Source organism: Mesocricetus auratus, unplaced genomic scaffold, assembly GCF_017639785.1.
Source record: "Mesocricetus auratus isolate SY011 unplaced genomic scaffold, BCM_Maur_2.0 Super-Scaffold_4256, whole genome shotgun sequence".
NCBI classification, from domain to species: domain Eukaryota; kingdom Metazoa; phylum Chordata; class Mammalia; order Rodentia; family Cricetidae; genus Mesocricetus; species Mesocricetus auratus.
Genome location: NW_024429182.1, coordinates 33,181,207 through 33,196,910, shown reverse-complemented (window position 1 = coordinate 33,196,910; position 15,704 = coordinate 33,181,207). Strand labels below are relative to the sequence as shown.

Below are 15,704 nucleotides of genomic sequence, written 5' to 3'. Positions count from 1 at the left end.
CTGGGAATGGCTCTAAGGGAGCAACATTGTAGATATCTCTTTCAGCTTCTCATGACATCTAGCTCAATATGTATTTTCAGACTTGAATTAACTGGAGATGAGTTTTCCTAGTTCAAAGCAGGAGGGAGCTCTTCATTTTCCGGAGAATAGAGTGTTAAGTGGGAGCTGTATCAGCTTTGGAGTCAGACCAACCTCTCAATCAGGATTCCAGATCTACCAGCTCGGAGGTTTGTGGGAACCCTCTGAGCTCAAACTCTCGAGTTGTGAGATGTACAAAGTTACGCCTACCTCTTAACCTGGGTATTGGAATTGGAAAGAATATTTCTAAGTGTTCAATACATGACAGCTGGTCAACATGTCTGGAATCTGTACTGCCAAATTATTTTCTCTACCAGTTGTCCACAACCAAAGGCAATTTATACTCCCCAGGTCACATTTGGAGATGTTCTTGATTGTCACTATAGTGAAAGAGGATAAGGTAGGCTCCCAGAATCTAGTAGTTTAGAGACATGGGATGCTGCAGGTGTCCCTCCAGGGCGCAGGGTAGCCCCTATTGCTACAAATCCTTAGATGTCAGTGATGCCAATGTCTAGAGTTACTATGGGAACCCAAACATGGTACCTGTATGTGTGAATTTCTACCACCCTTGAAAGAAGACTCCACTGTCCTTACTCACAACTCAGACTTCCATTCAGTATGTTTTCCAGAAAAGGGATCAGGGAGCAAATCTGCCTTTTCAACAATTGGTTATGATGAGCACTGAAAGAAGGGCCTCTCTAGACTGAGGGTTGGCAACCACTGCCCTTGGGCCATTTCTTTTCTTGAGACCACTCTTTTTAATTCCTTTCTGGGTCCACAGAGCTACTGTAACCCAAAGTCTTGAAATTGAGCAGAACACACAGAGATTTGCCTCTGTCCTACCTAGATCATAAGAGTAATTGTGCTATTGACAGTGGAAAATACTAGGGATTGGACATATAGTATGTAACTCCATTGAGCCCTCAATACATCCCTAAGCTAGATGCTGTGATTTTTTCTGTTAAGGAGAAATGGAAGCTTATAGAGGTTAAATGATCCAGGTACATTCACCTAGCCACTAAAACAGTGGGACTGGGCCTAGGTTCATCTGATATACACAGCTCTGCTGGAAGTCTAAGCATGTGACTTCCACATATTATGACTTAGTGTCTGAAGGGTGGACAAAAGAGCACTGCTCTAAGATTACATCTATGAGGTTAAGACATCTGCTCTGTTTAGTTCTTACTTTCAACTTGACAAAACCTAGAGTCACTTGTAAGATTGCTTGAATCAGAGTGGTCTGTGACCGTGGCTGTATCAGTGACAGGTTGTCTTGATTGATGATTTCAGGGAATCTAGGCTCAGTAAGTGCTGGTACGTATAGGTGATGATTGTTTTAGGGCCTAACCCTCTGCAACATCATCCCTAGCAGATGGGTCTATGCTATAGAAAAAAGCTAGATGACCATGAGCCAGGGAATAAGCCAGAGAGTAAGCCAGCAAGCATCATTCCCCAACAGTTTCTGCTCCAAACACCTGCCCAGATTTCTTTCAATGATGAATTTCAACCTGGAAATGTAAGATGAAATCTATTCTTTCCTCCCCCATGTTCCTTTTGGTCATGGTGTTTCATGGCAGCAGCAAATTAGAAGAGTACTTTGCGTGGCTAGAACAGAATACTGTGAACTGAGAAATATTTATAAATATGTTTATTTCCCTCAGCAGGTTAGAAGTCCAAGATCAAAACACAAGCAGGTTGGGCTGGGGGCCAAGATGGTGTCTCTTTGGTACATCTTAGGACTGTATCCTAACATGGCGCAAGGCAAACTCACTTCACATTGCCTCCAAGTGTCTTATAACAGCCTTGATTCCATCACTCGTGAAGGAGTACTCTCATGGCTTCCTCAGTCCTAAAGACCTCTGCTCCTAATACTGCCACACTGACACCACACCTAGCTTATAGAGGGAGCTATTCAAACCAAAGCATGGAGTAAACGTGAATTTTAGCCAAGCAACAATTTTTCATAGAAATATATCCCCAATATTGCATAGTATATACTCCTAACATTCAAGTTTAACTGCATGTTGGGCATTTTCCTTTGCTAAATCTGATGGTCCTGTTGTTTTTCAGAGGCAAAGTTTCTTCATGTAGTCACCTCCAAGTCCTTAAACCACACCCAAACAGAATGCACTTCCACCAGGGAATTGGCTCTTCCCTCTCGCCAACTAAAAAGCAGAGAGCTTTTGAATCAGTCTCCTTGCCAGAAGTAATCTTGTGAACTAAGTCAACTCATATATCCACCTAATGCAATCAGCAAGGCAGTCACCCTTTTACCCACCCCAGCCCTGTGCCCTTCAAGTCAAGGGACACATCTGCTAATGAAGCGAACCTTCTGGACTATCAAGGGGCATAGAGACCAGGGAAGACCTAATGTTCATAACACCTCCCTCTGCTCTGGGCATGAGAGACTGTTCCAGAATTGCAAGACAGAAGAAACTCCCTGAGAGACAGGAGTACAAGGGGGCAGGAGTGTTGGCGCTTATGACAAAGCTGGAAATTTCCAGGTCCCTAGGATCTAGTCAATAGCAACAGACTTCCTCCCTGTCTCACTGGCCACATCTGTTCAGACATCTGTGCACTGCCTCCCCCAGGGAATAAGAATGACAGGCAGAATGAAATTAATACACACACAAAAAGAACATTTTGTGAGCGTCACTGTGCACCAGTCACTGGGACAGTATTTTATTTGATACTTCGGCTGCTTTACACAGGTCTCATTGGTCACTCACAAAAGCTTAGTCACCATGAGCTCACTCTTGATTTTAAAGCCGATTCTGCAATATATCACACAAAGTTGAACCATATGAAGTTGACATTTTCATCAAACATGACTGAATATTGGCGATTTCATCTGGTATGACCTAATCATTATGTGGTTACAGTTTCTCTCAACTTGTTCCCACATTGTTAACATGAAAATAATAGTGGTATTTTCCTCAGGATTTTGATGGCTATTAAATGGCATGTGTATACTTCAAACTTTACCACGTGTTATCTATTAAATAAAGATAGATGCTCCTCTTCTTCCTATTCCTCTTCCTCCTCATCAACAACATCATTTCTATTTTGTTGCTGTACAAGAAAACTGCACGAATGCAGCTAATGTCCTCCATCATCAAGAAGAGCTCTGTGGGGCTCAGTGATTGGACAAATCAGACAACAGAGAATAAAGAAAGGACAGACAAATGTACAGAGCCCTGGGATCAGGTGGGCTGAGCACTCTGATGGAGGCACAGTGACCCAGAAACTCAGCCCATTTCTTTTACACATCTGAATTAGGGTGACAGGCTTACTGTATACAGCTGAACGAGGAGGCAGATCTACTACTGTGTACAGTTGAATAAGGAGGTGGCGGGTTTAACTAGTCTTAGTAGAACATTTATGAGAGAACTGTCTCAGGCTATTTACATCCAGGAGGAAGCTGCAATTGAAACTTTTTGTACAGTTTTTGTCAGCATTTGCACAAAGACCATTCTGGTGGGTCTGAGGCACTGACTCCTTCAAGGGGACATGCACATGTTTATGTCAAACAACACACATTCACTTAGGACACCTCTATTCCCCCAGAGAGAGGGCTCTAGAACCATGATTCTCACCCCCTCCTAATGCTGTGACTCTTTAATACTGTTCCTCATGTTGTGGTGACATCCAACCATAAAATTATTTTCATTACTACTTCATAACTGTAATTTTGCTACTGTCATGAATCATAATATAAATATCTGATTATACAGGATATCTGATGTGCAGACCTCCAAAGGGATCATGATCCACAAGTTGAGAAAAACTACTCTAGAGGAAGGCAGCTTTTGAATCTTCACCATCCTGGGCTGTGCACAAGGTCCCTAGCCAATGTATTCCAAAGAACATTCTGTAGAGATGAAGACATAGAGCCACGTCCCCTACAGTGACCACTAGCTACCTCACAGCTGCTGCCTCTGTTCTACCTCAAGAGAAAAAGTTCATGTTTGCAAGAAACTTTTCTCAAAGTTAAAGAAGCCTTTAGTTTATCACTGACAAAAACAAACAATTAACAATGAAGCTATGCAATTCCAAAGAATTCAAATCAAAGAAAATAGATGTAAACAATATTGGCCTCTAAATGCTGGTGATGTGTGCCACCCAGAACAAGATAAATGTGGTATCTGTAGCCCAATGCTCCCCTCTCTCCCTGTTCTCTGGTGACATCTCTGATATTATTTATGCTTCCCTGTCTAGCTGTGTGACCACAGAAGTCTGTGTCCAGGTCTATGTAGCCAGATTCCAAGCCCTCTGCCAGGATACCAGAGTTGAGAGGAGAAAAGCTGAGTCCCCACAGCCATAGTTCAGCTCAGCAAGCCCAACCATGTTTGGTGATAGTCTTCACAGGTCTCCTGCAAACGTCTTCAGGCGAGGAGTGGAAGTGATCCCTCACTGTTGCTTGTCCCCCAATGTCTTGCCACTCTTGCTTGGCCTTTCATCTTGACCTAATCTCTGTAAAGAGAATGTCTATTAAAACCACTTGAATTATCTCCTTGAATATATCATCATTTCTGGCTGAAATCCTGATTGATGTACCCAGTGTGTTTTATACAGTTTTCATTCCCCAAATTGCCAGCAAAAGCAATAACATATGGCTGGTTGGCTTTTGTTTGTTTGTTGACAGTCATGCCTCCCAGGTTATCACCCCAGGTAACAAAACCCAGTCCTCAACCAAGAGGCACATCCAGCTCCCAGATGATTGATAGAACCTCAAAGTGCTAAATGATCTAGCTTTCCTGTCAAAGGTTTCCAGCTCTGCCCTCTGCAAAGTACTTTTACTTTTCAAGTATTCAATCCGTTGGGTTCGCTTAGTCAAGCCCTTTTCACACATACAAATAGAGTTTCATGATATGCACATAACCAGCTGAAATATTTGCAGCTAGGAACAGAAGCCCTGGCCCACTTGGAGGGCATCTGGAAGTCATCTTGGTCAGGCTCCTGGATGTGTTTGCCTTGCTTTGCAGGTAGTAGCACTGAAGACAAACGGCAGCAGAGATACTTGGTTCGCACGTTGCCCTTCGCTATATCCAGATCAGGCATTGTTAAGCAGTGGTATTACTCTTTCAGAAAGACATGAACTGTCCAGCAACTGATACTGATGTGTCTCAGCATATATTTGCTCTCTGACATGTTTTCAGACTTTAAAAGTTAGGAAAGCAGACTAGAAATAAGTCTGTTGTCTCCTACTGACCTGTTGCTTTTCTTTTTTGGGGGGGGGCAGGATTTTCTTATTAGTTCAAAAGAACTGTATGTATTATACTCATGCTCTCCTTCATTCATGTAAGTTTTAGAAAATGACCGTCAGTTTCCATCATAATAGGGAGATTACGGCCTTCCTTCCTTCTTGGCCGTGTGTGTGTGTGTGTGTGTGTGTGTGTGTGTGTGTGTGTGTGTGTGTTACCCAGTTCATTGCAGCTCTTGCTGTTTGTTTTTTACAAGCAGGATCTCAGTGAGGCCCTTACCCAGAGTGTGACCTTCTGTGGCCACCACGGTTCACAGTTACTAGGCTACTCACAGACATGTCAACTGTCTAGAATATGTGTATGAAGGACAACATTTCCCTGTCACATTCAAGTGATATGTGGCCAAGTGGCCAGCTTTAGTTCAGCAAATGTGAGCAAAAAAAAATAATAAACATGTATTACTTCTCACAGAAGAATTTAAGTGCTGTACCCCTATTGCGTTCCTTTTGTTCTAGCTGAAGGCTTGGTTCATTTTCATTTTATGACAGGGTCTCTTGTGACCTAGACTGCCCTCAAACTCATTATGTAACTAAAGATGCTTTTAAAATCCTGATCCTCCTGCCTCTACTTTCTGAAGGCTAGGGTTTTAGGGATGTGTCACCATGTCCAGTTTTTTGTCGTACTGGGGATCTCTTCTGTGTAATCAGGAGAATGATCAGTAATAACCATGCTTCTGGTTTTTATTGAGTACTAAGTATATGACAATTAGAAGTAAAAGAATAAATAACAAGTGTTAGAGAGAGATGATAGATAGATAGATAGATAGATAGATAGATAGATAGATAGATAGAATGAGTTTTAGGCAGTGCTCTATTGCTGTGAAGACACACTATGACCATGTTAACTCTCATAAAGGAAAGTGCTCAATTGGGGGCTTGCTTAGGCAGACAAGGTAACTGAGAAGCCTACATCCGGAAGGGTAGGCAGCAGGAAGAGAGAGCCACTGGGTCTGGTTTGAACATTTGAAACCACACCTCCTAATCACTGTCAAGTAGTACCATCCCCTAATGAGCAGGCATTCTAATATGAGTCTGTAGGGGCCATTTATAATCAAACCACCACAGATAAATAGAAGCAACGTATTTTAAAAATCATCAAATTAAGAGTTTACAACATTCAACAGAAAAGACTGAAGCAGCCTGACTGAGAGAAAAAAGACCAAAGGCAACAGCAAATTGAGGTCTCACAAATATCCAGCAAAAATCAGCTGGAGAAGCAGAAGAAGTCAGCTGGGCCCCTGCATGATTTCTCTAGCTCTGCATGAGATTTCCACTCCCTATTCCACTGCAAATATTTCTATGCTGTGAGGTAAATGATGGTAGCCTGTGTGAGAAATGGTTTACCTTCAAGGACACAATATGTTTAAAACCCTTACTTTCTTGCTCGTCTTTCTTCTCCATTTCATAGACAGAGACCAAGCCTGCCCAGCACAGGGGTTTTAGAGGAAACATGGAGGGTCTTCTGAGTTTCAAGAGTCTACTTCAACAAGCTATATAGCACATGGCAATTTTCCAATATAATTTACATTAAATGATCAAACCCAGGTCTTTCTGGAATGCTAAGCAAGCAATCTAAGCTGGCCACAGAGCCAGCCCTTATCTAGGTTTTGTGAGTGTGAGAACAGAAGCCATGATGGAAGAGGACTCTGACGAACAAGATGAATAGAACCTCAGGATGACCTCTGTTAGACAGGCAGTGTGAAAGAGAAAACTACCTGGCTTGGTAGGCACTAAGGCTTGGAAGTCACTCCTTTCTCCAGTGATAGCCTAAACCATTTTGTTGGGCCCTCCATTCTGTATCTTGATACATCTTGGTGCTGTCTTTGTACATTCAGGGTAGCTGAAACTCTGTGTCACAACAGAGAAATGACCCTATATATTTCTGTGTTCTACATGTTCGTGTTCTCCAATTCTTAGCCTCTTATATAGTGCTAGATGATAATGCTGCTTAAAAGGCTGCTGTGAGATACCATCTTCCAGACATGACTGGGATGCTACACACATGAAATATAAATAATATGGTTGCCTAAACAAGACCTGCCTAATAACCACACTAATTAACATGCCAATGGGGATAGAAGACGTTTCACAAAACTCCAACCCAAATGAAGAACTCCAGGCACTCAGTGGCTGCCAAGGGAAGGGTAATTTATATTGTCTAGGAATGAGCCTCCTGATAGTTTATCCAATCCCAGTATTTGGCTCAGACACATCTATTTATGAGCAAAACTGTATGGTAAGGTGTCTGGTGTTCATCATATAATGAGCAATTTTCTACATTGCCCTCCAGTGAGTACATTTAACAACACATATAACATAGATTTAGCATCCAGATCCATCCACGGTCAGCATCATTCTAATGCATCATTGTCATTGCTATGATGCAGTTCTTAGAATAGCTCAGTGAGGAAGATACTGTCATCTCCACTTGGCAGAAATGGAAACTAAGGCACAAAGAAGTCACATAGTATACCCAAGGTCCCAGAGGCAAAAATATGCACCAAGGCTGAACCTAAATGTGACCTAAATCCAAGTCATGTCATTTTCATACCATCTCTAGAACAGCTCAACAAATACTACCATCTGGTAGTTCAACATGAGACATCAAAACTGGTTCCCTGGTTCTATCACCTACAGCAGTTTTGGATCAATTTATTGAGGGAGAAAATCAGGTTCCTGAACTAACACCTCTTGAAAATAAAACTTGGCATTCAAGAAGAGAGTTACGTTTTTGTACCAGCTTCATGATTCAATACTGAGGAGTTTCTCCTTCTTCCTCCATTTTCTTCAAGGTCTCTGAGCTCACCTGTCAATTATTTCATAAGTAACACGGGACAAGGGGTTAGTGCCAAGCTTCCTGGCCCAATTCATCCCCTAGCGACACAGATTCCAAACAGAGGGAGGCGGAGAACCCAGACATGATGGACCCATCACCTGACCTCCACACATCCCAGTTTCCTTCAGGCCATTTATTTCATTAAAGTGCAGATGCTCAAGGGAAACTCGGGAGAGGGGACAATTTCAATTTTTCCTATACCTTGGAAATTAAAATTCTTCCCAAAACACAATTTGCTTTGTTCTTTGAGAAAGCTAAGGAGAGGAAAAAGGGGGTCAGAGGAGTATAAAAAGTAAAATGACAAGCAGAGAGGATGAGAGGGAGTGCAGAATAAAAAAGATACATAGAAGAAGGGAAAGAGTGAGCGATTAAGATGGGGGAGAAAGGAAAGGAACAAAGTAGCAATGAAAAGGACTCTGTCTTCATTTCATCAGCACACCATGCAAATTTCATCTGCTTTTAAAAATTCAGTTGGTCCATTTTTGGAATCACTACTATACTGTCAATGGCATTTCATATAATTTTTTTCTATACCCCAATAATCACCCAGAAAAACCTCAAGCTCAATGTATACACCTTGAGATGACATGAAGTAGTGAGAAATCCAGTTGGCCTGTTTCCAAAACACAATCTTAGCGCTTGGTTGTCACACAACAAATTCTTATTGATAGTCATGCAAATGACAAGCCTTGAACTGGCACTGGGTTATGGTGAAGAATGCCCATCCTTGAGGAATAAATATTAAGGTAAATGTGTGGCATATTAGTAATAAGCACAATAGCAAAAAGAAGTAACAAGTTGGGGTAGATCACAAGTTTTAATGAGATAATCATAGTGGGCGTTTCTGTGAAAAGTGACTTGAAGAAGAGGAACTCTCTTAGAGTATTGCTGTGAAGAGACACCATGGCCATGGCAACCCTTATAAAGGAAAACATTTAGTGGGGGCTGCCTTACAATTTTGGGGGTTTAATCTATTACTGTCATGGTGAGAAGCATGGCAGCGTACAGGCAGACATGGTGCTGGAGAAGGAACTAAGAGTTCTACATCTTGATCCACGGGTAGCAGAAGACTGTATGCCACATTGGGTGCAGCTTGAGCTTATGAGACCTCAAAGCCTGCCCCCAAAGTGACATACTCCTAACAAGACCACAATGATGGGGGAAGTCCTGTACATTTGTTAATAAAGCACTGTTGGCCAATAGGAATCTAGATAGGAGGGACTAGGAGTCGAGGAGGATTCTGGGAAGGAGAAACACAGCAGAGTTCGACATGTAACGCCATGGGGTAGGAAGCCCGGAACTATTCTCCAGTAAGAGACATACTTAGATTAACAATTATGGGGTAATTACTTAAGTCAGAGCTAGCCAGTAAGAAACAAGCAAGGCCAACAGCTTCATAACTAATATAGCCTCCTGTGTGTTTATTTGGGACTGATGCAGATCTAGAACCAGGATGGTGGGAAGGCTTTTCTCAAAGAAAAAGCTTCTCTTAACACCACAAATACTCCAACAAGGCCACACCTTCTAATAGTGGTACTCCCTATGTACCAAGCATTCAAATATGTGAGTCCATGGAGGTCATACCTATTCAAACCACCATATGAACTAATGCTGCAGATGCCTGGGGGCAAGAAAAAATACCAGGTGTAAAAGGCAGGCATGAACATGCCCAGCCAGAGAGTAACCCCTAGAAAGGAAGATTTGCACCCAGTTATGCTTCATGAATCATAATCCCAGCACATCTGTGGCTAAGGCAGGAGGAGGGCCAAGAGTTCCAAGCCAGTTAGTTACATAACAAAGCCCTGCCCCCAAAGAGATTTATTCCATCCAGGAGTGACCTCATAAACACAGTTTATCCAGGAGCAGTGTGAGGGTATGGGAAAGTTTAAAAAAGATCCTGGTACACTCAGAATTATTGAAGTTCAGAGGTTACAGGGAATGAGCTGGAAGAAACAAAAGGGATGATCAAAAACTAGGACTTTTGAAACTGACTTGATTGGTTATTGTCCCTGAATGGTACAATCTAGAGTTAGACTGAGAATGAGTATCTAAAATAAGGCAAAAGACAAAAGCATCAACAATCAGGTTGGAGATAAAGGGTATTGCAGCTATATCTTGGTAGACATGATAATCCCCAAGTATTACAGAGGACTGACTGTCGGTGCTGGTGAGGGTCACAAAGAACCAACTGATACTCTACAAGGAGTTAGAGGGAGGATGTGGAGATCAGTAGATGACTGAGGCTGGGAGGGAGAACCTGATACCTGTTAGGAAGGGCAGACACACAATGATCTGCAAACAGTGATAAGGAGTTAGGAAGATGCCTACTTTACTGTAGGCTGAGTAGGGCGGGCCTCTGGATAGAATACCATAATTACCAGACAGGACTACAAGATACAGGAGAGGAAGGGAGCCAAGAAGAGTTAGGGACATTTCACTAGGGAACTCACCAGGTCTCACCAAACAGGTGGTCTAAAGATGCTTCATGCCCTACAAGGCAAAGAATCGCTCCACAAAATGAAGGCTTGTCACATCCAGTTGTGCCTTATTTTAGAACACTAATAGAAACAGGTAGTAAGACCACTCAGCATGAAATGGCAAGGTAAGAAATACAGGTGTGCCCACAGGTGACTGATACTATGTTCCAGGGGACACAACAGAAGGATTGTAAGATGTACAAAGGAATTGCTTTTAGGGGGATATGGGAATGAGAGTCTGGGGCTGAGTAAGCAATTACACAGTAGTCCCAGGCTTCACAAGCGGCTGATACAAGCATGATGACAGGTAGTGAGATAGTCCTGCTGGCCTTGGGGCAGATGGCAGTGACAGAGCTGTGTGCAGAGCCAATGATAGATGGCTATTAGGTACTAGAGAAAAGTTCTCTGATGTTCCCTCTCTGCTCTGGAGAAGACGAGAGGAAGAGAAGCCTTCCAGGGCCCTTCCAAGTTCCTCCTGAGTCCTACTAGTTCTATGCTGATGTCCTTAGGCAGGACATTTAACCTTGCTCATCCTGTTTGTCAACTCATCTGGTGGCCCAATGAGACTCATTTCTCAGTATTAGACAATGTCTTCCTGGTATTTAGAAGACAGTCTAGCATGCTATGTGCTTGCTACTGTGAAAGCCACAATCTCTGGCTTAGATTCCATGTAGAAGATCAAACTCCATCTCTTCTTCTTACCATGTTACCAAGGGTTGGTTATTTAGTACCAGGGGGCCTCCATTTCCTCATAAATATGATGGGAAAACCATACCAGGTAGTAGAGCTCTTGAAAGGAATCATGGAAAATGAAAGATAACAAGTTCTAAGTTTGACTTTCCCTTTGTTGGAAGAGACTCAAAAACTCAAAAGGAGTTTTCTCTAGAGATTTCTATACCAACTACCAGACACTCTTTGCTCTGGATCAGAGCTGATCTTCAGGCCTTTGGGAGTCTGCGGGAATGCAGCTTCAGGGTCTTACTCAACAGAAAAACAAGAGACGGGAGTTTGGAGTGACATTGACCTATGTGTAGCCCAAACCTGAGGAAAGGGACTGAATGTCATGAGAAGGGAAGGGAAGCTGGGTCCCACAAAGACGTGACAGACACCTATATAGTACTCTGGGGAAGACTTGAAAGTGTGAGGGACTGAGCTACATGGGGCACACACATGTGACCTCAGCATTTGTGAGGCTAAAGCAGGAGGAGTGCAAGCCTGGAATATATGTCATGACCCTGCAGGGGTGGTGGGGAGGGGGAACTAGAGGTACATGGGGGGTGGTGTTACTGGAAAATACAAGTCTTAGCTTCTACTCAGTCCTATCAAGTCAGTGGCTGTTTCTGTGGCCAGAAGGTCAATACCACCATGTTACATTAAAATATATATATTATTTTATATAATATATATATTATTTTGATTCAGTGTATCAGGCCACCCATTCCAAGACATGGTGAGATAGCTAAGCTACACAATGTCACCCTCTACTTAGGCATCCCTGGAGGTCAGTCACCCCTTTGGTGTCATGCAGTGACAGTTGCCTGCACGATGCTGCCTCACCACTGTGGGTAGCTGGGTAGAGGCCATCTGTCGTCTGGCACCTTCTGCACCACATGCCTCCATTTACCATTGATTTCCTAACTCACTAGCTTCCAAATTTCAAACCCTTGCAGTCTCCTCAACTCCTTGTAATTTAGGGCCCATCATTCATGCCTGCCCCTAGTCTAGCCTGCTCTCCGCGCTTTCTAGTCTATGACCACATGAACACTCACCATTACTCAGAGAGACATTCCATCCCCATTCCCTGCCAGGATGGACTGGAAATCCTCTGAAACTATGGGCTTGGATAAGTTATCTCTTTGTAGTGCTGTGTCACAGCCAGCAGTGCAAAAGTAATACAGTCTGTATCACATACTGGGTGACTTTAAACAGGTCAATTGGTCCACCTACAAAACGGAAGGAAATTGCTCTCTTAGCAATGGCCATATGAGAACATGCTTTACGAACTGCAAAACATGCTGCAAGCATGAAGTTTGGACAATGAAAATGATATATGAACTATATGTAAAGTCCTTATTAGCATATTCACAGCCCAGCTGGCAGTAGAGAGAGAACAAATGATGGAGTGTATCCTATTAACTGGCCTTCCTCCAGGAAGGTCAAGTGATGCCGTTAATGTTTGTCTGACTTCTGACCTGGGTCCAGATTCCACTTTCCTCCTAGGAAGCCCCATCTACAGAAGCTACCCCCAGTCTACAGGCAACCAGAAGTCACTCTGTCCACAGCCCTGCATAGCAGAGGTAGGCCTGGACCACAAAGGTGGTCAGGGTGACCTCTCAGGAGCATTTGACAACTCCCTTTCTGTAGGATCAGAAGCAGCCAGGACAGCCTATGGGCCTGGGACAGAGTGATAGGAAACAGGAGGCCTGAAAGGCCAAGAGAAGAAAACACAGGTTCCCTTTCATCCTTCTCCAATGCTTAGGTGTTGATACCAATCTCCAAGTCAGGGCTTTAAGGAGCAAAGCAATGCAGCTATTTCTCTCTTGCCTTTATATAAGAATCACAGTTGGAGGTTCATATGGGTTGTAATGTGTTCCTGCTCAAACACAAGGAGTCCTTACTCTCCAAGTCTATGAATGTGACTCATTGGGGAAAAGGTCTTTGAAGGTAATCCAAGTAAAATGAGGTTATTAGTTTGTGCCCTAACCCCATAAACCTGGGCTCATATAGAAACAAGAATTTTTCCCAGGGCATGCAGACATACACAGGAAGGATGATAAGTGAAAACGAAGGCAGATCAGGTGACAGGTCTATGAGCCAAGGAGTAGCAATGATTATTAGCAAGTTCCAAGAAGCCAGAGAGAATCAGAGAAACACCCTACTCTTGCTGTCCCCAGAAGCGTCCAGGCCCTCTAAATATGATCTAGGACTCGCTGCTCCAGAAAAGAGAAACAGCTTTCTGTTGTTTAAGCCATCCAAGCCATAGCATTGGTTACAGCAGCCCTGCCAACAAATGCAAGAACCTCAGATACCATTAGCACAGAGCCATGGGGGTCACACAACTGAACTGAACCTCTGCACCGCCATCTCCTACCACTCATTTGCCTTATTAGGTCACCATTTCCTCACCTGTTAAATAAGGAAACCCTCCATAGCTTGTGGCCACTGAGAATCAAAGCAAGTACCAGAGGCAAGCATCCAGTTACAATGCCTGCCTCCTGGCACCCCCTAGGCAGTGGTGGTGTGGTTGTGATTAGCAGAGGTGAGAGCTTATCTCACACTCCTTCATCCTTCTAAACCACTCACCCTTGCAAGGCATGCAGAAGGACCTGTGGGGATGCCTAGTATATGGGGATCATTCCTAATATTATGTGTGGAAGAAGACACTCCAACAAACACAGAACAAACTCAACAGCTTTTTTTTTATTTAAATTAGAAACAAGATTGCTTCACATGTCAATCCTCGTCCTTCTTCCTTTCTCTTCCCTCCTCCGGCGCCCTCCCACCAACCCCATCCCCAATACCCCTTCATTTCCCCAGGGAGGGTGAGGCCCTCCATGGGGGTGTCCATAGTCTGTCTTTACATCCAGGGCAGGGCCTAGACCCTCCCGTGAGAGTCCAGGCTGAGAGTGCATCTCTCATTGTTGGATGGGCACCCAAAGTCCATTTGTTTGCCAGGGTAAATATTGATCTACTACCCAAGGTGCAATAGGTTACCTAGGCCTCCTCACTGACACTCACATTCGGGGGGTCTTGATCAGTCCCATGCTGGATTCCCAGCCATCAGTCTGGGATTCAAGAGCTAACCCTTGTCAGGTTAGCTGTTTCTGGAGGTTTAACCAACCCAGGCTTAACCCCTTTGCTCATCAGTCCTCCCTCTCTGTCACTGGGTTCCTTGAGTTCAGCTCAGTGTTTAGCTGTGGGAGTCTGCCTCTGCTTCCATCAGCCATTGGATGAAGGTTCTATTCCCCAGACTCTCTGGCCATGGGATTGTAGGCTGGCACTCCCTAGATCTATGTCTAAAATCCATATATGAGAGAGTACATGCCATGTTTGTCTTTTTGTGACTTGGTTACCTCACTCAGGATGGTTTCTGCTAGTGCTGTCCATTTGCCTGCAAATTTCAGAATTCCCAAACTCAACAGCTTTAAACCCCTGTTTATCTCACGGTTGTGTAGCTATGAAGCCTGAGGGGTGTGGCTAGATTAGCTGTTTTAGGACCTCACTCCTGAGGCAAAGTTATGATTACCTACATCTTACCTGGAGAACTTGCTTGGGTCAACTGCTTCCTTTGGAGCTCACAAGTTCCTAGGAAAATCCAGTTCTTTGCAGTTGTAGCAGTAAAAGGTGTTGGTTCTTACTCCTCTCAGATCCTGCAGTGGAGAAGTGCTATGTGTCAAACTTTCTTATATCTTGCATCTTTCTGACTTCTGCCACTGGCTACTCTTATAGGGCTCTTGAGATCAGATTAAGCCTGCCAGGATAATCCCCATAGGCCATGTGTTCAGCAAATGGTTATCTGAAACACTTGTTCAAAGGCTGTCTGAAATGGGGTTTCATGACTCAAGTATAATTTCAGCACTCAAGAAGCTGAGACAGGAAGATTGCCAGGAGTTCCCAGCCAAACTACATAGTAATCTCCAGGTCAGCCTACGTTACACAGTGAGACATTGTCAACAACAAACAATAACAAAAACAAAAGACAGAAGGGTCCAGAATCTAATAGTAAAGAAGACATCACACTCTGGAGATGAGCATGTAGTATATTATGATGGAGTTTTGTAGTAGGGGGAGAAGTGGGGTTCAACTGAATAAAGAAAACTGGAAATTTATAGCAAGGGAAAGTAAGTTAAAAGTCACTGACACACTCATCTGAGTTAAGGAGGGATTCTGGCTAAACCAACCCAACAGGATTCTTGCTCAGACCTCATCTGGAGGTAGTAAGGAAGAATTTGGTCAGTTATGGAGGGTGATCAAACATCAAGAGTAGGGGTTCTGGCTAACCTCACTCAACAGGTTTTGCTTAGTTAGGCTCTTGGTGGCCAGAAGTAAG

The 15,704-nt window shown here is 43.5% G+C and overlaps 1 long non-coding RNA gene across 1 annotated transcript; it reads right to left on the bottom strand.

Annotated features, from left to right (window-relative positions):
• Nucleotides 1–2,719: 2,719 nt before the first annotated feature.
• LOC110340345 lies at nucleotides 2,720–15,020 on the bottom strand. The gene is made up of 2 exons (XR_002382140.2): nucleotides 14,912–15,020; nucleotides 2,720–4,551 (listed from the first exon to the last, which is right to left on the bottom strand). It is a non-coding gene; the product is annotated as an uncharacterized LOC110340345 (long non-coding RNA).
• Nucleotides 15,021–15,704: the final 684 nt, after the last annotated feature.